The sequence below is a fragment of the Anomalospiza imberbis genome, chromosome 6 (assembly GCF_031753505.1).
Source record: "Anomalospiza imberbis isolate Cuckoo-Finch-1a 21T00152 chromosome 6, ASM3175350v1, whole genome shotgun sequence".
Lineage (NCBI taxonomy): Eukaryota > Metazoa > Chordata > Aves > Passeriformes > Viduidae > Anomalospiza > Anomalospiza imberbis.
Window position 1 is genome coordinate 14298676 of NC_089686.1, and position 6215 is coordinate 14304890.

A 6215-nucleotide genomic window follows, 5' to 3' on the forward strand; every position below is an offset into this window, starting at 1 on the left:
ATGACAAGAACATTTTTTATTTTACTGGTGTTAGAGCTAAACAAGCCAGATTTCTGGAGGACTTGGATCTTTAAAACAGAAGAGATAAATATCTCATTTACAGTCTAAAATATCTTTTTTTCCATGGGAAAGAATTTACTATTTGTATTCTGGAAGACACTCTGGCTCTTCCTCTCTGACTACTCGGCCTGCTGAGAACAAATACAGAATCCAAATGCCATTTAAAGATTTATTGGACCAAAATTGCTTGAAGGCTGTGGATGAAATCTCTATGTGAATCAGAATTATAGCCAAACACCAGAGCATACCTTTTTACTTACTACATTGACTTTTATTCTGGATGTCAGATAATTAACAGAGAACTCATTTTAGACCATTTATTAGAGGCATAGCTGGTTCTCCTATAATATTTATGCAATTAAACTGAAATCTGAAATGGCAACCATTAATTCCAGCAAAGGACATATCTTCATTCAAAGGGGGATTGAACAGAGAAAAGAACAGTCCACTCCCTTATTTTGCCACTGAATTCTAATTCTGAAAGTGAACAGTTCAGGAAAAACGCTGATTATATTGTGACTGGTGGTATCTACCAGTGAACATATCTGCCTCCCACCCTCCACTGGCTTGTCATTTACAGTTCCAGTGCAATACACTTCCTTGGTGTGTATTCTGACAGGAATCGCTGCTTTGCTTTCCAGTACTTTTCTTTCTTTTTATCAGAATCTGTCAGAATGTATGCTTGGTACATTTTCTGTCGTTATTGGAACTAATTGAGTCATGCTCTATCAGCAATACCCGCCCCTGGTCTGTTCCTGAGTTCTTTGCACCATTTTCAGTTTGGTTGTATAATCTTGAGACTCACAGTCTCAAAGATCTTCATTCTACCTGCTTTTATTTATTTTTTTTTTTTAACTCCTTATGCACTTGAATAAAAATTTTGCAACTACCTCTAGATTTTGGTTCTTTTTGGATGGTCATGTATTTAATATTAAATATTAACATAATTTTGCAAATACAGTGTCTCAAAATTCTGCTTTGATTTTAAGACAAATTATATGTGTTTATAGAAGGGACTCAACTGGCTCAATTGTAATGATGTAATAAAACCTAGCTATGGCCAGATGTACTCAGCTGCACCTGAGAAATGTGGATAACTTCAGGAAGAGCAGGTGAGGAGTACTCTACAGCTTTTTCAGGAGGCTGAAGCTGGTGTTGCCAGCAGTCAGTCTGCTATGGAGGCTTGCTGAATGGTGAAATGAATGTTTGCAGCCATCTCAAAAGATTTAGAAAGGCAAAGCTCTGCAAGACAGAAGCTATTGGTCTCTACATACAGCCAGGGTTGCCCCGTCCCAGATGCAGAATCCAGCACTTTCCTTGTTCAACTTCATGCAATTGGTGATTCCCCATCTCTCTTATTTGTCAAGGTCTCTCTGCAGGGGCTCTCTGCCCTTGAGGGATTTGGTAGCTCATCCCAATTCAGTGTTGTTGGCAAACTTATTATCCCTTCCAGTCCGGTGTTCAAGTCATTAATGAAGATGTTGAAGAGCACAGGGCTGAGGATGGAGCCCTGTGGAACCCCACTAGTGACAGGTCCCCAGTCTGATGTCACCCCATTCACTGTAACCCTTTGTGCCTGACCTGTGGGCCAGTTGCTCACCCAATCCAGCTGTGGGATGGACATTTTGTTCAGAAGGATGTTGTGACAGTAGCAAAAACTTTGCTGAAGTCTGAAAAGATTATGCTACTGACTTTTCTAGACCAAGCAGGTGGGTTAACCTGCTATAAAAGGAAATCAGGTTTGATAAGCAGGACTTTCCTCTCATGAAGTCATGCTGGCTGTGACCAAGGACTGTGTTGTCTTTCAGGTGTTTTTCAATACCTCCCGAAGTAATCTTCTCCATAACTTTACCAGACACTGAAATGAGACTGACAGGCCTGTAGTTTCTGAAATCCTCCTTCTTATCCTTCATGAAAATCAGGGCAATGTTCACTGACTTCCAGTCAGCTCCAAATTCCCAAGATCAATTGAAAAAGATTGAGAGAGGCTTTGCAATTACATCAGCTAACTCTTTGAGGACTCTCAGATTAATCCCATGAGGCTCCATAGATTTATAAGGATCCAGCTGGAGCAGCAGATACCATGACATTTCAGAGTATACTGGGAGCTGATCATTCTCTCAGTCATTGTCCTCCAGCTCAGGGCTCTAAGAACCCCTTAGAGGGGTTAATCACTGGTGCTGAAGACAGAGGTAAAGAATGCATTAAACAGCTCTGCCTTGTTTCTGTCCCCGTTTGTGAGGTGACCATCCTCATCCTGGAATGGGCTTATGTTGTTTTTACACTGACTATTGCCATGAATATATTTGGAAAAACTTATTATTTCCCCCCACATTTCTGGAAGCTTCAACTGCAGTTGAGCTTTGGCCACATGAATTTTCTCCCTACAGTGGTGAGCAGCATCACTGTGTTCCTCTATGTCACCTGACCTTGCTGAATCTGAACTGGGTTATGTGGGAACATTGCTGCTCAGTTAACATTTATTTAATGAACTGAGAAGGAATGTATGCAAATATTTGGTTCAGTTAATTCAAGACAACAAACAGTGAATAAAGAGCAAATATAAGGGGAGAATTGATTGCCTATGTAGTTGTTCAGCACTGTTGCAAGCACTTTCTAGGGGAGTAAAACCCTACCACATAATTTTACTTACTGGTTTCTGACTTTTTCCAAGTATGTTTTGCTCTTTTTGGACTACCAAGTCTGCAGGTTTGGAAGAAAGAGGCAGTCCTTGGCTTTTTAACAGGGACTTGAAACTTTGATTGTTGGTGTTTGAACAGGAGTGCCCAGACCACTTGTGAACAAGTGGCTTGCACTATTGGCCAGCCAAGTGATAGAAACTACATTCAGATAAGTGCAGCTCTTTGAATCTCTCTGTGTGTATGTACACACTGATCTCTCTCCTAGAAGAAGCTATTTTTGCAGCTAAATCTGTATATTACTTCTCCTACAAACTCAGTGTTTTCCCAAGACTCACTGATTAAAATTAGCAACTGAAGATATTTGAGTAACTTTCTCTAAAGAGGATGCTGATTAATTTCCTTCTCCTGAACTGATCTGATTCTCCTAAATAAATTGTATCAGGACAATTTTATAGCATTTCTAAGGGTTTTGTCTCATCACTGAGCCTTGGCTTCTTGGGATGTCTTCTGGTTTAAACAACCATTCATTTTGGTCAGTTACATTTTTCTGGAATGGGAACAGCTTTTTTGTCTCCTATGTGTTTCTGATCCTTCAGTGTGCTGTATTTATTTGAAACCTCTTTTCAGTAATTCGTAAATACACTTTTTCTTTCCTTTCTGCAATTCAGAATTATGTTTTTTTTTTTATTGTAAGGGAGATTGATTTAATCAGGATCTGAAATGCATATAAGCCACTGAAGGACTGTACAATCAGTTCAGTTCTAAAATACCTCTAAGGAGATATAGTTGACTACAGATGTGCAGAATATCAACAGAGAAACAAAGACAGTTCTGATGGAAATACTTGCAGCTTACTTACCAGGAGAAAACACCTTTGCTCAAAAGCTGGATCTTCTTTACATTGTATTGTAGAGGTGCACAGCCAGAATTAAACTTCTTCAGTTCTATGCAAGTTCTGTGCATTCATCTTTGGAAGCAGCCAAGTGGATCCCATGCTATCCCTTTGCAAGCATATACAGAAAACCACAAGGAGCAATTAATGTTGTGGTGCTCTTTTAGCAGTAAAAGTCAGCTGGGGAGCCAGAAGTTGAATCTGTGCTGGATGAGATGAAGGAAATGACGCTGGAATGAGCAGAGAAGGCTTTTTTGTACCTTTTGTAGGTCTGCACAGGCTGCAGCAGGAAATGCTGCTGGGATGAGAATGACTTTTATCAGTACATCCAGAAGTATTGGAAGGAATATAATTGTAACCACAACATTTGGCCCAGTTTCTTCTCTAGCATTAATCACAGATTGGCTGCACCTCCAAGGAAAGGGGTGATTACCTACCCAAGGAGCTGGCAGTCCAGTGCTATGTGCACTTACCCTCACAGTAATGCCAGGCATCGCTCTGCTACTGAGTGATAACTCTATAACTCTTCATCAAATGTACAAACAGCATCAGAATTGCCTCTCTTTCTTGCTTCCTGAACAGCTTTATCTCACCAAGCTTCTCCTAAGGGTGCCACTGCATGCTAATGTATGGGATTAGCTCTCATACAGTGCCACAGGGTGTTACAGTTTAGGTTATTCCTTTTCTGCTGTTTTGCATCAAGTGTTTTTTCTTTTTTCCTTTGTAGACATTGGGTGGGATTAATTGCAACCACTAAGTACCAGGAAAAACATTCAAAATCCCACCTAGGAATAAACAACAGAACCCCCCCCTCACTCAAGTTCTGGATTGTGCACCTATTCTCACAAGTACTAAAATCCTGTAAACAGCTTTCCAGATGTACTTCAAATTAAGTTCCCTCATTCAGGAAGGAAATTTGCTGATTCTCCTTGTTAAAATCAGACTCCTTTTCACTCTTATTGGAAAATTGCTGAGTTCCTCTGTGTCCCGAGAGAACTCTGCAAAGGAAGTATGCTGCTGTCTGTATCCAACCCTGCAAGCATAGAAGTGAAGATATTGCATGAGCTAAGCAAACATCCTATTTCTAAAATATCACTTGGACTGAACATGCCCAAATTAACTGTTGTAGTTCAACACTACACTGTACAACTTTCAGCTAGAGATTAAGGAGATTTATTTTTCATGTGTCTCCTCAGTTGCACTGGCCTTTGTTAAAGTTGCCAGTGCACACTGTTCTCTTCCTGATTTCCTCAGGCAAAATTTTACCAGTTGGTTCATTCCTTAGCTCTTTTGTTCTAGTCCATTAAGTTCCACTAAGAGAGACATAATGAAAACAGAGGAACCAAGGCTTGCTTGGTGCATGAGTATGAGGCGCAGCAACAACCATTTAAGTTAGCTGATGAAAATTGTATCAGTGACAATGGCTGTGGTAATAGCAGTGGTTATAAATGTCCAGGTAAGAGGGTAGCTGTATGAGCTGCCCTTTACTAGCAGAAGGGATAGCAGTGAAGCAGAGTGGCACAGAAAGGACTGTCAGAATCTGGCAATTTGGTAGGGCAAATATGAGAGAGCCATGTCCCCTGGTTCTTTGTAGCTTGCCTTCCCTGGGGGTGGTGATGGGTGGATGAAAAAGTCCTGTTCTTTTATGCCTAAATAGCAGTATGGAGCATTTCTGCACAAACTCAAATAACCTGTGTTTTCTGTGAAAATCTGCCTAAACAAAGACTGCTGGGATTGCAGTTGGGATGTTGTGATGATTGAACTGTTATATTTTATTTATTGTTTTTATTTTGAAAAGCTAATGGATTTTCAGTCAAAAGCAGCCCTATACCTCAGGGAACAATACATTCTGTTTATGTCTGGGTCTTGTATTGTTTATATGAAAACTCTCCTGACTTTCCAGATTTGGTGTGCTGCAGCATGGTAGGATAATGCAGATGCCCAAGTCAGTCTTTATAGACACTGAGGTCCATACAGGCTGAACCTAAGGGAAATGAATGTTTAGGTACAAATGTTCTAATGCAAGTTTATCTGCACTTTGAAGGCAGTTGATGCTTTTGCAGTGTACACCATAAAATAGCTTATTTTATTTGCAACTTACTTTTGTAAACATACCACTTTCTAACTTTGACTAGATAGAGAATCTTTGTCCGTGATTTTTGGTTTTAACGATTCACATATTCATAAGCTCCTAGATACCTGTGTCCAAGTGGTCTGATGGGGATGACTCATGTGTGACACTGAGGATTATGAATGCTGGGTTGTTTTCTTGGTTTGGGCATCTCTGGCTACAGAGTATATTCTTGTTTGAATAACAGGAAGAGAAATGGCACTGGGCTATAAACTCATTAAACCCCCCATCTCTACCAGAGCACAGGCCTACAGCTAGTGAGTCATCCCTGCCATGATCTTGGTATGAGCAGTGCATTCTTCAGCATTTACCAGTTTTACTGGTGCTAATTTTGCCCTATTTTTGCATGTCATGCTCAATCCCTGCTCTGTTGTTCCTTTTTCTCAGTTTACAAACATGTCTTTGCATTTATATTTATTTCATCCCAACCTTAACAGTGCTGTTGCAACCCTCTCCAGGGCTAAGTTGACATAAGGGTAAGACTGAACCA